The 21,686-nt window shown below is 55.0% G+C and overlaps 1 protein-coding gene across 1 annotated transcript in view; it reads left to right on the forward strand.

Annotated features, from left to right (window-relative positions):
- The window catches only part of KCNK3 (potassium two pore domain channel subfamily K member 3), a 75,540-nt gene that overhangs the window by 1,782 nt on the left and 52,072 nt on the right, over nucleotides 1-21,686 (forward strand). The window lies entirely within an intron of this gene.

Consider the following 21,686-nt stretch of genomic DNA (forward strand, 5'->3'; position numbering starts at 1 on the left):
CCAACCCCCAACTCAGCACTGATTTGGCCCATTTGCTGCCGGGCAGGCTTGAATGGGATCTCACGCCTGTTTTAGGCTCTTATAGCGCCTCCGGGCTCCCGTGCAGTTGCTCCTGATGTACCGCGGCGTCAGTCTGAACAGAATCCGGTGCAAGACCGCTTCTGAAACAGATGCAGATTGGTGCAGTTTGATACAGCGAGGAAGGGCCAATTCCAGCGTCCGGATTCATTTCTGACCCCCATTTTTACACCGGTGTGACTCCGGTTGAGCCACTCCTGATTTACACCGCTGCAAAATCTGGAGTAGAATCAGGTGCCAGGCGCCTGGGGTGTTAGTGAGCAAACTGGATCCAGAGCCGGGAGCAAGTCCCTTCCGGATTCCAGATGATGTTGCTGCAACCCAGGCCGGGTCTAGTCTCGTCTACTCTAAACTGCTCTTTTTTAAAGACTCCGTTGGCAGCTCTTTGTGAGCTCCTGTGTTGAAGCAAATCTCCCTGTTGTGGGGTTGATTTAGGACATCCCTTTGGCTGAGGACGCGTTGTCTGCCCGGGCCGTCTTGGTTGCAGAACCTCATTAAATGGCCTCACATTGTCTGCATTTGCCTTGTTCCACCGAGGGTTATCTCTGCAAACGGCTCCAAGGAGTTCGAAGATGATCATCCCTTAGAATAAAGCCGCCTTGGCCGTCACTCGCGCAAGGGTCTTGTTTTGCTACCAAGCCCCATAAAAAAACAACCCACTTCTGATGTTTTCCCTCCCACTGTTGTGGTCTTCGATCTTCCTTTGGTCCCAGGAAAGGGAGGGATTCGTGGCAGACGCAGTGGCCCCGTCCGCACTAGGGAAGTTGCCTGAGTGTTCCCCCCTTTGGCTACCCCCTGCCGAACTCCACCAGCGTTAGCAGCCCCGTGAGCCCTGGTGTAGACAGGAGACTGGTGTTTCTAACCCTCTGTCATGGAATCCGGCTCAGAGCAGGATTCTTCGATGTGGTGTTAAAACCCCCGGAGGTGGCGGGTGGCTCCTAGCTCTGCTGACACCGGAGCAGGTGGGCTGGCATGCAGCCATCGTGCAGACAGCGACAGTGAGGTCAGACGTGGGGCAGGCCTCAATCAGGAGCTGGAATAGCACCTGTTCCGGCTCCAAACCAACCTGCCAGGGCACCTCAACCCTTAGCTGCAGCGCCCCCTGCTGGCCCAGTGCTGCCCCGCTGTGCCAACGCCCTGCAGTCCTGACCCGCAGCCCCCCCCGGTTCCAGTCCTGTACCCCTCCACACACACACCCTGACGATGCCCCTTAGCCCTGCCCCAGCCTGCTGAGCGGGCAGCCAGTTGTCCCAAATCCTGCTAAGCTGTGTCGTGTTTTCCTCTGGAGCGGGAGCACACGGGGATGGACTCACACCAATTATCAGCCCTACGTCTGGACTCCACGCTGCGGCTGCCTGAGCTCCTCCCTCCTGGCTGGCTTCGTTCTTTCCTTCTCCCACTCCCCTCTTTCCCTCTGCCAGCCCCTTCCCTGCCCTCTGCTTCCCTCTCCTCATTCACCCCGCTCCACTAACACACATGCCCTCTGGGGGGCCTTTCCAGCCTGGCTATGCAGGGGGTGGGGGGCAGGTGGAGAGCCAGGCTGGCTGATTTGTGGCTCTGCAAATATACTGGCCCCCCCACACTGAAGTGCAGCAGCCATGGGGCGGCTGGTAGCTTAGGGTGCCAGAGTGGCTCTGTTCCGATCCATGGGGTGGGGACAGGATCCCTCCTGTAGCAAGCCTGGCTATTCAGGGTTGGGTCCCATGTCTACTCTAGACAGTCTTTTCCCTAGCGGTTTCCATCATTACAATATCGAACCCTGGGGCAACCCAAGCCAAGGAGTTCAATGCACAGACCCCGCAGGGCCATGACTTCCATCCAGTACCTCACAGGGCTGGGCGGCTCCTTCCTTCCGGAGGGCAACAGAAGCCAGGGCGCCCAGCATCTTGCAGGAAGCAGATGGTAGCTTGCAGCATGGGGCCTCTAATTTGCATTAAACAGAGCAGGTTGCAGCTGGCCTCCTCGTGGGTACAGAGGTGCAGGCCGCAGCATGCACAGTGTTGCCTGGATCCAAGTGGCCAGGCATGTCTCGGCTCCCAGTGGAGCATTGCGTGCTGGGAGCCATAGCCCTCACCGGCTGCACATCTGTGTTGTTCATCTGTGTGGTTAACACCCAGGGGCTGTGTTTAGCTGCCCGTTGGCCTCCCTCTCTCCATCCCATCCTGGAGATCTGGGGTCCTGCCATCCTCTCCCCTCACCCTCGGGACAGTGTCTACAGAGGTTTGACAAATCTGCCCATCTTCCCCCCACGACCGTCCTCCACTGTCTCAGCTGCCTGGTTTTCCGCTTTCCTCCTTGGCCAGCTGGGAATACGCTCCGGCAGCCTTTGACTGTCAGCAGGAGTCATCTGTGCTGCTGGGCGTTGCATGCGTTCCCTCCTCCTCTAATTACCCTTTTAAATTGCTTACATTTATTACCATTACTGATCTCGCAATCCATTTCTCCCTACCAGGGAGACTTCCCATAAACACTCCACTGACAGTGTCTGTTCCTTCCTGTGGTAGAGTTCTTTTGCCTGACACACTTCTCTCTGGACCAGCATTTCTTGTCCCTTGGAAATCAGCTTCCTGAAAGAACTGTCAGAAACTTGTGCGGCTTTGATAGGAACCATCGGACAGGAGCAGATCCCAGGTCCCTCGGTTCCATGCCCTGTGTAGCACTCAGTGGCTCAGAGGAAGGTGCAAAGATCTCTGCAATGGGTTGTTAGGGAGTAACCACTGGGAACGTTTCTTCCTGCCACACAGTAGTGAGAGGTCTCGGCTTATGCCCTGAAGCAGGGAGGTTGATAACTAACCCTTCCAAATTCTTGGTTGTGTGTGAATTCTTCTAACTCTAGATGTTCTCAGTACCCACATAAATGCCCAATCCCTTGTTTAAATCCTGCTAAGCATTTGGCCATAGTGCTATCCTATGGCAGTGGGTTCCACAGGCCTGCTCAGTGTTGTGCAAAAGTGTGTCCTTTGCTCTGTGTTGAACGTGACACATTTTGGTTACTTTGAGAGCCCCTTGTTTTTGTGTTATGAGCCAAGGCAACTGCCAGTACTCATGAAGAGCCACAAGAATGATTTAAAAATTAGCAAACATACCTTATAGTGACAGACTCAAGGAGCTCACTGTATTTAGCTTAACAAGGAGAAGGTTAAGGGGTGACCTGATCACAGTTTTTAAGTACCTACATGGAGAACAAATATTTAGTAATGAGCTCTTCGGTCTAGCAGAGAAAGGTCTAACAGGATCCAATCGCTGGAAGCTGAAGCTAGACATGTTCAGGATATAAGGCGTCCACTTTTAACAGTGAGAGCAATTAACCATTGGAACAATTCCCCAAGGGTCGTGGTGGATTCTCCGTCACTGACAACGTTGAACTCAAGACTGGCTGTTTTTCTAAAAGCTCTGCCCTGGGACTTACAGTGGGGCAGGTCTCTGGCCCGTGTTATACAGCAGGTCAGACGAGATGATCACAGTGGTCCCTTCCGGCCTTGGAATCTATTAACCTATTGCAAACTACTGCTCTGGAGCCCCACGTCTCTGCTGTTTTAAAAACAACGCCATGCTGAGCCAGGTCAGCATTTGGTCGGACGACTCCAGTGGTAAAGGAATAATTTAGGATCCGTCTTCTGTGCATCAGGCTCTAAGAGACAAAGCTGGCATCTCCTGGGGGAGGCAAGGGTCAGCTGCTCGTGTTGGACATCAAGGGCGCTCGTTCAATGAATGCTTTGTTGAGATGATGGAATTGGGATCCCCAACACGTTGACGCTTTGGGCTTTGCGGCTTGTATTTCTCTGTGCAATACTCCACTCCTGCTAATGGAGGTGGCTGGGACAACACTTGTATTTTCAGTGGGTTACGGTTTGTAACTGTCTCAAACCATTGCTCTCTGGGGTGAGTTTTAGCAGTTTGGTCTACAGAGGTGCCATTTTTCTGGTAGCTTTAATTCAAGAATATGGAGGGGAGGCAAAATTTAAATTAAACGCAAGGAGTTATGAAGACTTAGAACATAAAAACATAGGAACGGCCATACTGGGGCAGACCAATGGTCCATCTAACCCAGTATCCTGTCTTCCAATGGTGGTCTATGCCAGGTGCTTCAGAGGAAGTGAACAAAACAGGTCATCTTATCAAGTGATCCAACCCCTGTCCTCCATTCCCATTCTGGCAATAAGAGGTTTAGGGACACCAAGAGGATGAGGTTGCATCCCTGCCCATCATGGATAATAACCATCAATGGACCCATCCTCCATGAACTGATCTAGTTTGTTTTTGAATCCAGTTACACTTTCCCAACATCCCCGGGCAACAAGTTTCACAGGCTGACTGTGCGTTGTGTGAAGAAATAATCCCTTCTGTTTGTTTTCAACCTGCTGCCTATTCATTTCCTTGTGTGACCCCTGGTTCTTGTGTTATGAGAAGGGGCAAATAACACTTCCTTATTCCCTTTCTCCACACCAGTCATGATTGTACAGACCTCTAGCATATCCCCCCTTAATCGTCTCTTTTCCAAGTTGAAAAGTCCCGGTCTTATTAATCTCTCCTCAGACGGAAGCCGTTCCATCCCCCTACTCATTTGTGTTGCCCTTTTCTGAACCTTTTCCAGTTCCAATATCTCTTTTTAGAGACATGGCAGCAATAAGTGCAGGCAGTATTCAAGCTGTGAGCGTCCCATGGATTTACATAGAGGCAATAGGATATTTTCTGTCTTACTATCTCTCCCTTTCTTAATGATTCCCAACTTTCAGTTCGCTTTTTGGACTGCCGCAGCACATCGAGTGGATGTTTTCTGATAACTGTCCACAATGACTCCTAGATCTCCTTCTTGAGTGATAACAGCTCATTTAGACCCCATCATTTTATATGTCTAGTTGGGATTATGTTTTCCAGTGTTCATTCCTTTGCATTTATCCACATTGAATTTCATCTGCCATTTTGTTGCCCAGTCACCCGGTTTTGTGAGATCCCTTTGTAACTCTTCGCAGTCTGCTTTGGCCCTAACTATCTTAAGTAATTTTTCCCATCTGCAAACCTTGCTTCCTCACTGTTTACCCCTTTTTCCAGATCATTTATGAATATGTTTTACAGTATCGGGCCCAGTACAGACCCCTGGGAGACTCCACTGTGAAAACTGACCATTTATTCCTCCCTTTGTTTCCTGTCTTTTAAACAGTTACTGATCCATGAGAGCACCTTCCCTCTTATCCCAGGATGTGCTGTTGAGAGGGGATCAGGTGGGTAGTATAAATGGGAAGAACCACGGTAAACCCGGATTGGGCTAGCCATTGTAAAAAAAGCTTTCACTTTGATCTGACAATCTGCACTCTAAAGTCCCTGATCATCCTGCCATTAGCACAGCCAATCCAGGAGACAGAAAAATTGGGAAAGAAGGCTATGTGGGTTAAAAACACATCTTGGCTGAGAGAGGAAGTGAAAGCAGCTATATATATATATATTGCAATATGGCATGGCCAGAGGGCAGCAGGAGTGTGATAGAGGGGAGATATGTAAGCCCCAGGATGATAAGAGCCTTATTCCCTGTAGAGGGAAGAGAGGTTGCTATAGATTCATTAGAGCACCTGAAGCCAGTCACCTGATAAAACCCCCCTCCTTCATTCAGACAGTTGGAGAAGTTGAAGCAGGGTGGTTGGTGTTGAAGCAGAGAGCAGTCTGAAGGAGAGCAGTTTGGAGGGAAGCAGAGGAGAGTTTGGAGAAGTGCTGTGGCGGGCCAGAAGACCAAGACCCGAGGTAAAGGGAAACCCGGCTTGTGCAGAGCAGAGGGACTCCACAGACACAAGGGGTTGGGAGAAACCTGGCCCAAGCAGAGAGAGGGCAGGAAGCCCCACAAACTGAAGGGCCGGAGAGGGAAGTAGCCCAGGGGAAGGAATCGCTAGTTCAAGTGGTTTGCTGCTGTCCCTAGGGCCCCTGGGCTGGGACCCGGAGCAGAGGGTGGGCCTGGGTCCCTCCCTCTCCACTCCCCTTCTCTGGGATACTAGTGGGACAGCTGATAGCAATTGTCATGGACTCACAGGACTCGTGCTCTCTCCTGGCTCTGTACGGTCCCTGGGAGGAACCCCCTTCAACCTTCTCTGGGGTTAAGCTGTTGGCCCCTCCACCTCCTGGAACCTCACCTCTCTAAGCCTTTGCAAGCCTGTCTCTCTCCGTGGGCCCCCTCAGGGAGTCCACTCACTCTGGACCCCCGGGCCTCTACACCCAGAGGGAATAATGCCCCCCTGTTCTCTAGCCCGGAGCGACTCTCAGCCAGCGTAACACAGGAGGGCTTATTGAGCGTCCGAACCCAGCACAGCCTCAGGCCTGGCATCCCTCAGCACAGTACGTCTAGGTCTCCCCAGCCTCCAGGTGGGTTCTGGCTGCTCTCTCCTCCCAGCCCAGAACCCCCTCCTTCCAGCTGGGCATCTGATATTACCGTCCCCCAAGTCCTGCCTCCATCCTTTGTCTCCTGTTCCAGGTAAACAGGCTGCCTGGGCCTCCTCTCCTCTCAGCCTCTCCTCTGATCCATCCTTTGTTTCCCCTCTGGCTGGAACTGGCTGGTTAGGTCACCAGGGTCCTCTCTCCGCAGCCCATTGTTCTCCCACTGGCCAGAACCGGCTGTGACTCCCGAGCGGGGCCTCCCAGTCACCAGGTCACCAGTCGCTGGGGTACCCATTCTCCAGGCCATTCACTGCCCCTCTGTAACAGCAAACTCCCTCTCCTACCACCTTGTTAAACCAGTAACATACAAGGAAACTGAGTCCCACGCCCTCTGCATGCAAACCATTGAAAACAATAAGAAAGCCACCTGCTTCATCACAGTAATGAATATAAATTAGAAGCTAGGAACTGCAGAAAATTGATCAGGGAAGCAAAAGGACACAATGAGAAATGAATGGCCACCAGAGTTAAGGACGACATGGAGTTTTTTTAAGTATATTAGGAATAAAAGAAATCCCAACAATGGTATTAGTCCATGACTAGAAGGAAATGGTAGAATTGTCAATAATAATGCAGAAGAGGCAGAAGTGTTCACGAAATATTTCTGTCCTATATTTGGGGAAAAAGTAGGATAATGTATTCCTAGCATATGATGATGAAATATTTTCCATTACAACAGTAATTCAGGAAGATTCAGATTCAGTAATTCAGCTACTAAAGTTAGACCTTTTTTAATCTGCAGCTCAAGAGTTTTAAAAGAGCTGGAGATCTCTGGGCAGTTCGTGTCGATTTTCAATCCGTCTTTGAGCACTGGGGAAGTTTCCAAAGACGGGAAGAAAGCTAACGTTGTTGCCAGTAGTTTAAAAGAGTATAGGGGATGACCCAGGTAATGATAGGCTTGTCAGCTTGATGTCAGTCCTGGGCAAAACACTGGTACAGGACTCAATAAAGAATTACAATCGGGTTCTATAGCTAATGCCAACCAGCATGGGTTTATAGAACATAGATCTTGTCAAACTAACTTGGTATCTTTTCTGGATGAGGTGACAGGTTTGGCTGCTAGAGGTAGCAGCGCGGATATAATACGCTTAGACGTCTGTAAGGCTTTTGACTCGGTACCATGCGGCATTTTGATGAAGAAGCTAGAACAATACACAGTCAACACGGCACATATTAAATGGATTAAAAGGTGGCGAACCGACAGGTCTCAAAATGTAACTGTAAACGGGGAATCCTCGTCGAATGGGTGTGTTTCTAGTGAGGTCCCGCGTGGCTCGGTTCTTGGCTCTACGCTATTTAACATTTTTATCAATGACCTGGAGGAAAATCATCACTGCTAAAGTTTGCAGATGACCCAGAGGGTAGGGGGGATGGTAAATAATGAAGTGGACAGGTCACTGACACAGAGCAATCTGGTAAACTGGGGGCAAGCAAACCCCATGTGTTTGAATATGGCCAAATGTAGAGTCCTGCCTCTCAGACCAGAGCATGTAGCTGTGTTCACAGGATGGGGGACTATGCTGGGAAGCAGTGAGGGTGCTGGGGGTGGATAATCAGCTGAACATGAGCTCCCACTGCAACGCTGCAGTAAAGGAGGTTAAACCAAAAGCACGTCTCTTCTGAGAGCACCGCCTTCCCGGCATGAGCTGGGGCATCGCCTGGTGCCTGGGGCTGCCTGCATATTGCCAGCTCCGTCCCCAGTGTAACTTCAGCGGAGTTGCACCACAAGTTAACTTGGCCCCAGACGCCACCACGTCAACTGCCCCACGCATCTCAAATGCTCTTAGCTCTGAGCCCGAATGGCGAAAGACCTGTTCGAATGTCTTTGCTCTTTCACTGCTGAGCCTTTCAGCAGAAGCTTTTGGCTGCGCTGGGATTGCAGCTGGAGCTGGGTAAAATATCACTGCTCCGTCCTTTCCCTGGTCCAGCCGCCCCTCCAAACTCTGCTCAGATGGGTGCTTAAGTTAACTGTATGGGGCCAGATCCCCAAGTGACTTCCCTACAGTGATGTTGATTTAGGTCAGCTGAGGATCTGGCCTGTAAAGTCCAAGAAAGTTTAACGGAGCTGAAGTGATCCAACGCCATCTGCGAAAAGCTTGCTGCTCTGCTGACTCTCTCTCTCTCCTGCACACACTTGGAGGTGGTATTGTCTTCGCACACTGTTTTATCTGTCTACACGACGTGGGCCTGCTGCTGCTCTCCCGCTGGTTTTAGGCAGGTGGTACTGCACTGACGTGCATTGACGCCCCCGCTGAGTCCAACCCACGGGGTGTGGAGCATGGATCTGGGGTATTGTCACTTCTTCATATGCCTCTGAGCCTTTGCCCAGCACCAGTTGCATCTGTGGCCCTGCACGTCAGGGGGCTTGGTGAAGCCACGCTGCGCGAGCAGCTCTTTGTCCGACTGCACCGTGGGGCAGGGAGGGAAGGTGAGCACAGCATCGGGTGCGTCCGCACAGCCAGGTTCTGAGTCTCTGGTGCGTTGCGGCCCCATAAAGCTTCCGTGCACTGTACAGAATGTACGGCATTCCCGGTATCCCTGCGCCTGGCATTAGCATTGCAGCTCTGCTCACTGCGGGCAATTACCCCGATCAAAGTCCTGGCTTTCCCGCAGGGCCACCCTTATCTCTGTAACCACTTCCTAATCTGCTTCTTCGGTGGCCCTGGAGATCTCTATCATAGCTTATAATGGCCACCTTATTACCCAGCTTGCGTTCGCTCCGAGCCCTGTCTGAACTGCCAGCAAACACGGAGATGTTTCTTTTCGAAGCAGGAGGCATCGGTCCCGTGACAATGGCTCTGTCCCAAAGGGTTTGTTTCTTGTCCCACCGCCGGGCTCCTGGAAGTTCAGCCATCCGAGTTGGTGGCTTCATGCCCACGCTCAAGTGACAGGTGCTTGGATTTCCTCATTCGGATTGGTGCAGAGCGCAGACTTGCTGGGTGTTTTCCAGCCAACCAGAGGAAGGCTGTTGATCTTAAAGGCAGTGTTACCTAGTGATCAGAGCAGGGGGGCGGGGATTCAGCACTCCTAGGTTCTATTCCTACATTTCCATGCCTCGGTTTCCCTATCTATAAAACAGGGACAATAGAGGAATTATTGACGTCCCTTAGCAGGGCTGGGCGAGCGGGGCTTAGGGAGAGCAAAGGGCTCCACTTGGAAAGCTCTTTGAATGGGGAAAAGGGCTAAAAACAATGGAAGACAAGGCCCTTTGCTAAGTTTTATAAGGCCCCCAAGGGATTATTCGGACAGTCCCAATCTGCGAGTGAATAGCCTCCCAGCTCTGCCTCTCCCCACTGCGAAACGGAGGCTTTCCCACGATCACTGGACGCGCTTCCAAATGAGCGTCCCGTGAAGCTTCTCAGGTGAGTCGGTCGTGGGATGAGCCGCAGCGTACCCGCCTTCGATGAATTTTAAAACCGAGATTCAACCTGGTTTCTCCCAAATCCTGCATCGGAACACGGGTCTGCTGGAATTGCCTTGAATTTGGGCACCACTTTCTCTGCTGGCAACAAGCCCCGGGTGCAAAATGGCTTCGTTTGGGCGGTTCACAGGCAGGCTTATAATGGAAATCAAGGGCCTGAGCCGTTACTGCATCACTGCAACCGAACACCAGTGCAATGGTGCTGAAATCAGTGGAATGACACCGACAGCTAGCGTGAAAAATCGGGATGGGGGGGGGGGGTAATAGGAGCCTATAGAAGAAAAAGCCCCAAATATCGGGACTGTCCCTATAAAATCGGGACATCTGGTCACCCGAGATGCAGGGATGAAGCCAGGCCCAGTTCTTGACCTTCACCCCACAGGTGGGGCTGGTGGAATGTTCACATGATTGCCAAGCCCAGGTGTTTAAAAATCGTGAGGCAGACCCTCCCCCCGTCCCCTCCCCCCACCCCAAAAAAACCCCTGGTGAGATCAGCTTGAAAAAATCATCCTGTTAAAAATAACACATCACTGGTTCATCGTACTGATCTTCTGGCCTGGTACAGCCCAGGAGTCAGATCCTCAGGCTTTGTTCCGCAGCCCTGGCTTCCTTACACATGGAAGCTGAGATTTTCACATCCTCCCGCGTCCCAGAGCTGAGCCTTTAAGGAAAACAGCGAAAAGCATGAGATGCGAGAACACCGAGAGAGCTGGCAGTACTGAGCCGCATCACAACCTGGCCACCACCACCGGTGTCCGGGTAGCTGGCAATCAATAGACTGGGGAGTTTTGCTGGCAGGTTTTAGAAGAGGGAATCTCTTCCTTCAGCTGCTTATTCTTCAAGTGCTTTCGCAACCAGGCTTCTTTCTGTCCAGCTAACGGTTTGTTTTCAATGTATTTATTACACTGAACTTTGCTCCGTTATTAAGGGATGTGTGACTGTCTGCCCTTGCTCCAGCTGGGCCGGAAATCAGACCTGTGCACGGTGTATCCAGCGGAAGGGGATTTAATTCATGGGCTGGCTCATTGAAAGGCGCTTCTGAGCTGCTTGCAGTGGGTTTTCCTGGGCTCTGCAAGGACAGACTTCCAGTTGGAATGGGAAGAGGGGGGTGAATGGGCAGCAGAGTGGGGCGATGGGGCTGACATAAATTGAGTATCCCACCCCCGCTTTGCACGCGCATGGGCGCAGAGATTTGCAAGGTGCACCTGGGCAGCATTTTGCTGCCTTTGCACCTGGTGAAAGTGGGACTGGGTTACCCGTTCAGGTGTAGTTAACATTGAACCGGATTCTGGTCTCATTTAATCTGGTGTCAGTCCAGAGCAATCTTGTGAACGTCCACAGTGCTGGGCAAGCCACTGGTGGGTGCCGCTGAGCGTTCCTGCACGGAAAAGGAAGACTGGCCAAGTGGTTAGAGCACTAGGCTGGGCGAAGGGAGACCTGGGTCCAACTCCCAGCTCGGCCTCAGACTGATCCTGGGCAAGTCACTTAGCCTCTCCATGCCTCAGTTTCCCCTTCTGTGCAATGCGAATGGCAGCCAGGATAAATATGGTAAAGCCTGCAAGGTGCTCAGACACGACAGCGGTGGGGACAGGTAATGCCCTGAGATGCAGAAGGGTCCCTGAGCAGCCTTGGGAGGGAGGGCTGACCACTCTGCAACCCCTCACTCCTAAGTCTAAGATAGAATCTAGGCTAGCCCAGGCTGGTTATTCCCCCACAACTTGCAGTGGTGGAGAAGGGCTTTGCCTGCCTAATAGCTCTGGGCGCCAGCCCTGAGAGAAGGAGAGTCTTGTCTCTGCCACCTTCCCCCTGCAACCTCCTGTGCACCCCCCCCTCGCCTCCCCAATCTTCTCTGCTGCACAGAGGCAGAATTGACGTAGGTCCCAGCACCTCCCAGCTCTGGTTCTCCACAGGGCCTAGCATGCTGCAGAGCTGGGATCCTCCCCACTGCTGGAACAGATCTGTGGGGGCCACGTCCCCTCCTCCCCTGAATGCACAGAGTCAGGGAGCCACCTGTGGGTGTCTGCCAGGTGCCGGGTGCCCCTGCGGAAGGCACGGGCTGAATCAGAGGGATGGGGCAGGGCTGAGCGCTTTGGGAAAATTGGCTTGGCAGGAGACCGTCCCAAGAACCCACAAGTTGGGGGAAATCCTCACCAGCCCCTAGCCAGGAGGGACGAGGGAGGCAGCTCCGCCATGTGCAGGTTATTCATGAATTACTGAGCGGCTGTAGCAGCTCGTGCCTCTGAAGCAGCTGATGCTGGTCAGTGTCTGAGGCGGGCCACTGGGCTACATGGGCCCCTGGTCCCATCCCGCCTGGCAGCTCCCTGTGAGCTCAGGCTTGGGATCACGGCGCTGCAAACCGCTCCAAGCGGCTGACAGTCTAGCTGGCGTGCTCTTCTTTGGGGCAGGTGGCAGGAGCAGGCAGTGAATACTAAGGACAGCGTCACCATCTGTTGTGTCCTTCCCCAGCCAGTGGGTTCCTTACTGCCCTAGTCACTGCTTGCAAGGGGCCTGGGCTGCCTCGTCCAGCCACGGGGCTCGTTTTGAGCCAAGGAATTAACTCCCTGTGTTTTGCGCTGGCTTGTCGTTTGATCTGAGTTGTGGCCAAGAGAAGGAGCTTTCTGAGACCTCTGTGGGGCAGACCCCAATGGGTAACGGCCCTGCTAGGTAGAGTGGCTGCCCCTTTGCTAATTGCAAAGCTCTGCCTCAAGCTCCTGCGTCTCCAGGAGCCGTGACGGTCCATAGTGCGCATGCATGCAGGGTGCGTGTGCGTATTGGCATGTGCATGTCCGGAGGGGTTGCGGGCACTCGAGGGCACCCTCTCCCTGCATGAGCATGCATGTGAGTTTACAGGTGCACATGCCAGGGCATCAATGCACGCCAAGTGTGGGCAAAGCAGCACGTGCCTGGGGCATGGCTGGGTCCGAACCGGGCACTGACCACATGGCCTCCAGCCGCACGTGAAGGGGGCATGCAGGTGCATCTCCAGGAGAGCGCCCGCGTTTCCTGCTGGGGGCATGCACCTGGGCCACGGCCTCCTTGCGACTGGCTTCCTGGGTGACAAGCCTGTTTTCACTCTGGCTGCATGGGGCCGGCAGCCCCTCCTGCCGCTGCAGCCGGGGGATGAGGGGGAAGAGCAGGGAATCAAGCCGCAGACAGAGCAACCGCGGAGCTGCTGCTAAAGGGTGCGAGATCCTCGTCTGTGGGTGGATCCCTCCCAGCCCCCGCAGCGCATATCCCGCCCCGCCCCCCCGGAGGCTCCTTCACACGGGAGATCCCTCTGCCCCTGGGCACTTCGTGTGACGTGCTCCCACCCCTGTCCATACTCTTCCCCCTCTTGCCACCCCCCCAAAAAGGCCCATCTAACCCACCCCAGCTCCCATCATCCCCCACCCCAGGTGGCTTTCCTACCGCACCCCTACTCCTGCGTAGCTCAATCAGAGACAGGGGGGTCCCCTGGCTCCGTGCACTGTTTGGGAGCGACCAGGTCCCTGCCCCAAGGCTGCTTGCAGTTGGACCCGTTGGTGCCCAGAGGGAGGTGCAGAGACTTGGGAATCGGCTGTTGTTTGGGTCGGAGCCCACCCAGGGGTGGTTCTCCACAGACGTTCTGGAGCATCATTCCCTGGCCAGGAGGATGCAGGCCCCACACGAAAGGGACCGGGTGCAAATCTGGCTTGTGGGGATCTGGCCCGGAAGAGCCAGGCTGGGCTGAACCCGAGTCCCTGTGAGCTGGCTCCGCCGAATAATCTCTGTGGCGCTGCTGAAGGGGATTTGGGAGCAGCTGTCCTCTCTGCATCCCGCCAGTGTTTATCATTCCAGGCCTGCTATTTGAGCCGGGCCACATGCCTGGATCTCGCTGGCCGAGCGTCATCAGTCCTGAATATCCCTGGCCTTGGGTCATCTCCAGCGACAGCCACATGTTCCTCTTTCCTGATTGCTTCTGAGCCCGGAGAGGCCAGCAGCTCTCTGGTGTCTCCCCCAGGGTCAGACGCCCCCCTCTTCTACCTCTCGGGGCAGATCCTCAGCCGTCAGCCAGCAGAGCTACCCTGGTTTACACCCGCTGGGGATCCGGCCCATTATCCTAGGCACGGATCCGACCTGCGAAGTCTGCAGCGAGATCCTAGCGCTTTGGTGGCTGCAGAGCTGAGGTTTTGGTTCCGGCCCGTCGTTAATGGCTCGCTTGCAAAGCACACGGCACGACACCCATTGCACCTGATGGATAGCGCCCGGTTAGGGTGAGTCCTTTCAGGCCTAGATCTGGCCCCCCTGCACTGACTGAGTCTGTACGGCACGGCCCAGCCTTTGGGGCAGCAGGTCTGATGCTCTTAGACTCCTAGAGATTGGAGATGGAAAGCAGCTATGGTTCATCTCCATGCCTTTGCCCCTCCCCTGGGTATCTGGGCAGCACCATTCCCTACGCTGTATTCTCCAAGGATGTGGCCAATCTGTGGAGTTGTCAGGGAGAGGGCTCAGGTGAGGGCCGCACGGCGCAGGGAGATCGCTGGATGCCGTGTGTATGGAGTATCTTCCCCTGAGCGCAGGCTTAAGGGGGAAGGGTGTGGAGAGGTCTCCGTCTCGCGTCCAGAGCGTCTGTCACTGAGCAGATGCCACACAATCGCCTGCCAGCTGTGTAGTGCTGGGTAAAGCCAGAGCCCCCGCGGCTCTGAGCACCAGCTGCCCCCCAGAGGGACTTGCTGGCTCAGGGGAGCCTCCCACACTCAGCCGGCAATCCAAACGCCCCTCTCCTCTGCTTTGCCGAATTTCCCTTTGCCAGGTTTGCTCAGGGCTTGACAGGTTTGTCACTCAGGCCTTCCACCAGCCCCCCCAGCTCTGCCCCCCGCCCCCTGCCAGTCTCATACCCTGCTCCAAGGGGCAAAGTAATGACACCACAAGCAAAGGCTTATCAGCCTAGTGTAATGATGGTTGGCATGCACACATTTCATAGAATCATAGACTATCAGGGTTGGAAGGGACCTCAGGAGGTCATCTAGTCCAACCCCCTGCTCAAAGCAGGACCAACCCCCAACTAAATCATCCCAGCCAGGGCTTTGTCAAGCCTGACCTTAAAAACTTCCAAGGAAGGAGATTCCACCACCTCCCTAGGTAACCCATTCCAGTGCTTCACCACCCTCCTAGTGAAAAAGTTTTTCCTAATATCCAACCTAAACCTCCCCCACTGCAACTTGAGACCATTACTCCTCGTTCTGTCATCTGCTACCATTGAGAACAGTCTAGAGCCATCCTCTTTGGAACCCCCTTTCAGGTAGTTGAAAGCAGCTATCAAATCCCCCCTCATTCTTCTCTTCTGCAGATGAAATAAGCCCAGTTCCCTCAGCCTCTCCTCATAAGTCATGTGTTCCAGTCCTCTAATCATTTTTGTTGCCCTCCACTGGACGTTTTCCAATTTTTCCACATCCTTCTTGTAGTGTGGGGCCCAAAACTGGACACAGTACTCCAGATGAGGCCTCACCAATGTCGAATAGAGGGGAACGATCACGTCCCTCGATCTGCTGACAATGCTCCTACATATACAGCCCAAAATGCCATTGGCCTTCTTGGCAACAAGGGCACATTGTTGACTCATATCCAGCTTCTTGTCCACTGTCACCCCTAGGTCCTTTTCCGCAGAACTGCTGCCGAGCCATTCGGTCCCTAGTCTGTAGCGGTGCATGGGATTCTTCCGTCCTAAGTGCAGGACTCTGCACTTGTCCTTGTTGAACCTCATCAGATTTGCACTGCACTATTTGTGTTTGTTTCCTGCATGGCTCTGCTGTGTTTCATAGTCACTATACTGAGCAGAGCTGGTGGGGATTCTCCTTTCACCCAGCTGGCAGGAGCCTGTGCTGTTTGCAACAGGAGGAGCTAAATTCCATCCCTGCTGCAGTATAAGGGCAGCTGTGAAGTCCTAGGGAGTAATATTGTTTCTGGCACTGTTTATGTGGGACCCATCACGGTGGTGCTGATCATGCTTCATACAGATCAGAGCAGTGCCAAGCAATGCGAGTTGTCACTTCATGTCCTGAAGGGGCAAAGGCCCGAAAAGGGTGGGGGGGTCTAGAGTGGTCTGGGGAAGGAGGTGTTAGCAGTGAGCACTGGGAGCTAGGTCTGCCACTGACTTGCCGTGCAGTTTTGGACAAGTCCCTTCTCTGGATACTTCTCGCACGGGGACACTGGCCGTTGCTGAACAGTAAAGCACTTAGCAAGCCTTCAGCGTGAGGAGCTAGCAGAGGGCAGCGTTTCACCGGGGCATCCAAGGGTCAGGGAATAAAAACGTGCAAAGGGAACTGGAGGTGGACCCTCAGGAGGTGTTTTCTGCCAGTGATCTATTGCATAGGGGAAGAGTCACCGAGGTGTAGGGTGGGAACCCCATCACTTGGGACTGGCCACCCCCCTGGGGAATGCAGTGTAGGCAACAGTGCTGCCCTGATACCCAGGTGAGGGGCTTGAGCAAGGAGATGAACAATAGCTCCTCTCCTGAGGTCTCTTCCAACCCTAATCTTCTATGATTCTATGAATAGCTTCAGTCCATCTCTAGGTGTCTAAGAACACCAGACCCACCTGGCTGCCCTGAGACACACCCCGACCCCCTCCCTCCAGGAGCTCCTGCTTCTTTCACCAGCCTCTCCCAGGAACAAACCTGAGCCTCTTCTCTCTCTCAGTATCCCGGGTCCCAGAGCGAGCGGGAGGATGTTGCAGGGGATAAGGCCAAGGCCTAGAGCCAGCCTCCATCAGTGTGTCTGCAGCTGACTTTCTGTATGACCTCAGGGCATGGCTGTCCCACCTGGGTGCCTCCAGACAGGCCCCTAAATTCACATTTGGACCCTTAAACAAAGGACCTGATGTCCAGAAGTGCTGCCAGCTCCCCCAGTGTGACCTCAGGTGAGCGCTCATGCCTCAGTTTCCCCATCTGTGGGAGGGAACTCACAATGCTCCCTAGGAGCCATGAGGCTGAATTCCTGACTATCTCTAACATTGCTAATTATGGAGGGCACGGAGATCCAAGAGGGTCCAACTGGGAGCCAGGAGATGAACTGGAGCTGAGAAGTCTGAGGCTCCCGAGGGACCAGGCTAAAACCACATCACTTGGGACAGTTCAAAGCAGCCTGGGCTAAACCCTGGAGAACAGAGTGTAGGGAACGATCCCGCGCTGGCCCCGGGGGCTGGACGAGATGGGACCCGGCAGAACTTTCTGTTTATTCTGATGCTCCCGGCAGATTGGACCAAGGTTCGTGTTCAAGGCTGCATCCCACTCAGGCAGCAGAGATGCTGAGAAACCCAACACAGCCAGAGAGCCCAGCCAAACATAGACTCCTTTAGCATCTCCTGTGCGTCTCTATCCTGATCCCTGGCTGGTTCACGCTGGGATGCCCTGACGCTCAGTAAATGAGCCTTAGCAAGCAGTCGCGACGCAGCCGAACTGTGCATGGTATGATAGAGCATGGCCAGAGGGCAGCAGGAGAGGGTTAGAAGGGAGCCTTATTCCCTGTAGAGGGAAGAAGTTTGCTACAGATTAATCAAAGCACCTGAAGCCAATTAGAGCCCCTGAAGCCAGTCACCTGCTAAAACCCCCCTGCTTCAATCAGACAAGGGAAGGAGTTGAAGCGGAGCGGATTGGCGCTGGAGCAGAGAGCGGTTTGGAGGAGTTGAAGCGGAGCGGATTGGCGCTGGAGCAGAGAGCGGTTTGGAGGAGTTGAAGCGGAGCGGATTGGCGCTGGAGCAGAGAGCGGTTTGGAGGAGTTGAAGCGGAGCGGATTGGCGCTGGAGCAGAGAGCGGTTTGGAGGAGTTGAAGCGGAGCGGATTGGCGCTGGAGCAGAGAGCGGTTTGGAGGAGTTGAAGCGGAGCGGATTGGCGCTGGAGCAGAGAGCGGTTTGGAGGAGTTGAAGCGGAGCGGATTGGCGCTGGAGCAGAGAGCGGTTTGGAGGAGTTGAAGCGGAGCGGATTGGAGTTGGAGCAGAGAGCGGTTTGGAGGAGTTGAAGCGGAGCGGATTGGCGTTGGAGCAGAGAGCGGTTTGGAGGAGTTGAAGCGGAGCGGATTGGCGCTGGAGCAGAGAGCGGTTTGGAGGAGTTGAAGCGGAGCGGATTGGAGTTGGAGCAGAGAGCGGTTTGGAGGAGTTGAAGCGGAGCGGATTGGCGCTGGAGCAGAGAGCGGTTTGGAGGAGTTGAAGCGGAGCGGATTGGCGCTGGAGCAGAGAGCGGTTTGGAGGAGTTGAAGCGGAGCGGATTGGCGCTGGAGCAGAGAGCGGTTTGGAGGAGTTGAAGCGGAGCGGATTGGCGCTGGAGCAGAGAGCGGTTTGGAGGAGTTGAAGCGGAGCGGATTGGCGCTGGAGCAGAGAGCGGTTTGGAGGAGTTGAAGCGGAGCGGATTGGCGCTGGAGCAGAGAGCGGTTTGGAGGAGTTGAAGCGGAGCGGATTGGCGTTGGAGCAGAGAGCGGTTTGGAGGAGTTGAAGCGGAGCGGATTGGCGCTGGAGCAGAGAGCGGTTTGGAGGAGTTGAAGTGGAGCGGATTGGAGTTGGAGCAGAGAGCGGTTTGGAGGAGTTGAATCGGAGCGGATTGGCGCTGGAGCAGAGAGCGGTTTGGAGGAGTTGAAGCGGAGCGGATTGGCGCTGGAGCAGAGAGCGGTTTGGAGGAGTTGAAGCGGAGCGGATTGGCGCTGGAGCAGAGAGCGGTTTGGAGGAGTTGAAGCGGAGCGGATTGGCGCTGGAGCAGAGAGCGGTTTGGAGGAGTTGAAGCGGAGCGGATTGGAATTGGAGCAGAGAGCGGTTTGGAGGAGTTGAAGCGGAGCGGATTGGCGCTGGAGCAGAGAGCGGTTTGGAGGAGTTGAAGCGGAGCGGATTGGCGCTGGAGCAGAGAGCGGTTTGGAGGAGTTGAAGCGGAGCGGATTGGCGCTGGAGCAGAGAGCGGTTTGGAGGAGTTGAAGCGGAGCGGATTGGCGCTGGAGCAGAGAGCGGTTTGGAGGAGTTGAAGCGGAGCGGATTGGCGCTGGAGCAGAGAGCGGTTTGGAGGAGTTGAAGCGGAGCGGATTGGCGCTGGAGCAGAGAGCGGTTTGGAGGAGTTGAAGCGGAGCGGATTGGCGCTGGAGCAGAGAGCGGTTTGGAGGAGTTGAAGCGGAGCGGATTGGCGCTGGAGCAGAGAGCGGTTTGGAGGAGTTGAAGCGGAGCGGATTGGCGCTGGAGCAGAGAGCGGTTTGGAGGAGTTGAAGCGGAGCGGATTGGCGCTGGAGCAGAGAGCGGTTTGGAGGAGTTGAAGCGGAGCGGATTGGCGCTGGAGCAGAGAGCGGTTTGGAGGAGTTGAAGCGGAGCGGATTGGCGCTGGAGCAGAGAGCGGTTTGGAGGAGTTGAAGCGGAGCGGATTGGCGCTGGAGCAGAGAGCGGTTTGGAGGAGTTGAAGCGGAGCGGATTGGCGCTGGAGCAGAGAGCGGTTTGGAGGAGTTGAAGCGGAGCGGATTGGCGCTGGAGCAGAGAGCGGTTTGGAGGAGTTGAAGCGGAGCGGATTGGCGCTGGAGCAGAGAGCAGTTTGGAGGAGTTGAAGCGGAGCGGATTGGCGCTGGAGCAGAGAGCGGTTTGGAGGAGTTGAAGCGGAGCGGATTGGAGTTGGAGCAGAGAGCGGTTTGGAGGAGTTGAAGCGGAGCAGATTGGCGCTGGAGCAGAGAGCGGTTTGGAGGAGTTGAAGCGGAGCGGATTGGAGTTGGAGCAGAGAGCGGTTTGGAGGAGTTGAAGCGGAGCGGATTGGCGTTGGAGCAGAGAGCGGTTTGGAGGAGTTGAAGCGGAGCGGATTGGCGCTGGAGCAGAGAGCGGTTTGGAGGAGTTGAAGCGGAGCGGATTGGAGTTGGAGCAGAGAGCGGTTTGGAGGAGTTGAAGCGGAGCAGATTGGCGCTGGAGCAGAGAGCGGTTTGGAGGAGTTGAAGCGGAGCGGATTGGAGTTGGAGCAGAGAGCGGTTTGGAGGAGTTGAAGCGGAGCGGATTGGCGCTGGAGCAGAGAGCGGTTTGGAGGAGTTGAAGCGGAGCGGATTGGCGCTGGAGCAGAGAGCAGTTTGGAGGAGTTGAAGCGGAGCGGATTGGCGCTGGAGCAGAGAGCGGTTTGGAGGAGTTGAAGCGGAGCGGATTGGCGCTGGAGCAGAGAGCGGTTTGGAGGAGTTGAAGCGGAGCGGATTGGCGCTGGAGCAGAGAGCGGTTTGGAGGAGTTGAAGCGGAGCGGATTGGAGTTGGAGCAGAGAGCGGTTTGGAGGAGTTGAAGCGGAGCAGATTGGCGCTGGAGCAGAGAGCGGTTTGGAGGAGTTGAAGCGGAGCGGATTGGAGTTGGAGCAGAGAGCGGTTTGGAGGAGTTGAAGCGGAGCGGATTGGCGTTGGAGCAGAGAGCGGTTTGGAGGAGTTGAAGCGGAGCGGATTGGCGCTGGAGCAGAGAGCGGTTTGGAGGAGTTGAAGCGGAGCGGATTGGCGCTGGAGCAGAGAGCGGTTTGGAGGAGTTGAAGCGGAGCGGATTGGCGCTGGAGCAGAGAGCGGTTTGGAGGAGTTGAAGCGGAGTGGATTGGCGCTGGAGCAGAGAGCGGTTTGGAGGAGTTGAAGCGGAGCGGATTGGAGTTGGAGCAGAGAGCGGTTTGGAGGAGTTGAAGCGGAGCAGATTGGCGCTGGAGCAGAGAGCGGTTTGGAGGAGTTGAAGCGGAGCGGATTGGAGTTGGAGCAGAGAGCGGTTTGGAGGAGTTGAAGCGGAGCGGATTGGAGTTGGAGCAGAGAGCGGTTTGGAGGAGTTGAAGCGGAGCGGATTGGCGCTGGAGCAGAGAGCGGTTTGGAGGAGTTGAAGCGGAGCGGATTGGAGTTGGAGCAGAGAGCGGTTTGGAGGAGTTGAAGGGGAGCGGATTGGAGTTGGAGCAGAGAGCGGTTTGGAGGAGTTGAAGCGGAGCGGATTGGAGTTGGAGCAGAGAGCGGTTTGGAGGAGTTGAAGCGGAGCGGATTGGAGTTGGAGCAGAGAGCGGTTTGGAGGAGTTGAAGCGGAGCGGATTGGCGCTGGAGCAGAGAGCGGTTTGGAGGAGTTGAAGCGGAGCGGATTGGCGCTGGAGCAGAGAGCGGTTTGGAGGAGTTGAAGCGGAGCGGATTGGCGCTGGAGCAGAGAGCGGTTTGGAGGAGTTGAAGCGGAGCGGATTGGCGCTGGAGCAGAGAGCGGTTTGGAGGAGTTGAAGCGGAGCGGATTGGAGTTGGAGCAGAGAGCGGTTTGGAGGAGTTGAAGCGGAGCGGATTGGAGTTGGAGCAGAGAGCGGTTTGGAGGAGTTGAAGCGGAGCGGATTGGAGTTGGAGCAGAGAGCGGTTTGGAGGAGTTGAAGCGGAGCAGATTGGTGCTGGAGCAGAGAGCGGTTTGGAGGAGTTGAAGCGGAGCGGATTGGCGCTGGAGCAGAGAGCGGTTTGGAGGAGTTGAAGCAGAGTGGGTTGGTGCTGGAGCAGAGAGCGGTTTGGAGGGAAGCAGAGGAGAGTTTGGAGAAGTGCGGCGGTGGGCTCAGAAGACCAAGACCCTAGGTAAAGGGACACCTGGTTTGTGCAGAGGGAGGGCGGGAAGCGCCACAAGCTGAAGGGCCGGAGAGGGAAGTAGCCCAGGGGAAGGAACCGCTAGTTCAAGTGGTTTGCCGCTATCCCTAGGGCCCCTGGGCTGGGACCCGGAGTAGAGGGCGGGCCCGGGTCCCTCCCTCTCCACTCCCCTCCTCTAGGACACTAGTGGGGCGGTTAATACCCCAGTTCAGGGGTGAGAAACGGTGCGCTGACCCCCCCCAAGAAGAGAGAGCAC

Source organism: Lepidochelys kempii, chromosome 3 (genome assembly GCF_965140285.1).
Source record: "Lepidochelys kempii isolate rLepKem1 chromosome 3, rLepKem1.hap1, whole genome shotgun sequence".
Taxonomy (NCBI): domain Eukaryota; kingdom Metazoa; phylum Chordata; order Testudines; family Cheloniidae; genus Lepidochelys; species Lepidochelys kempii.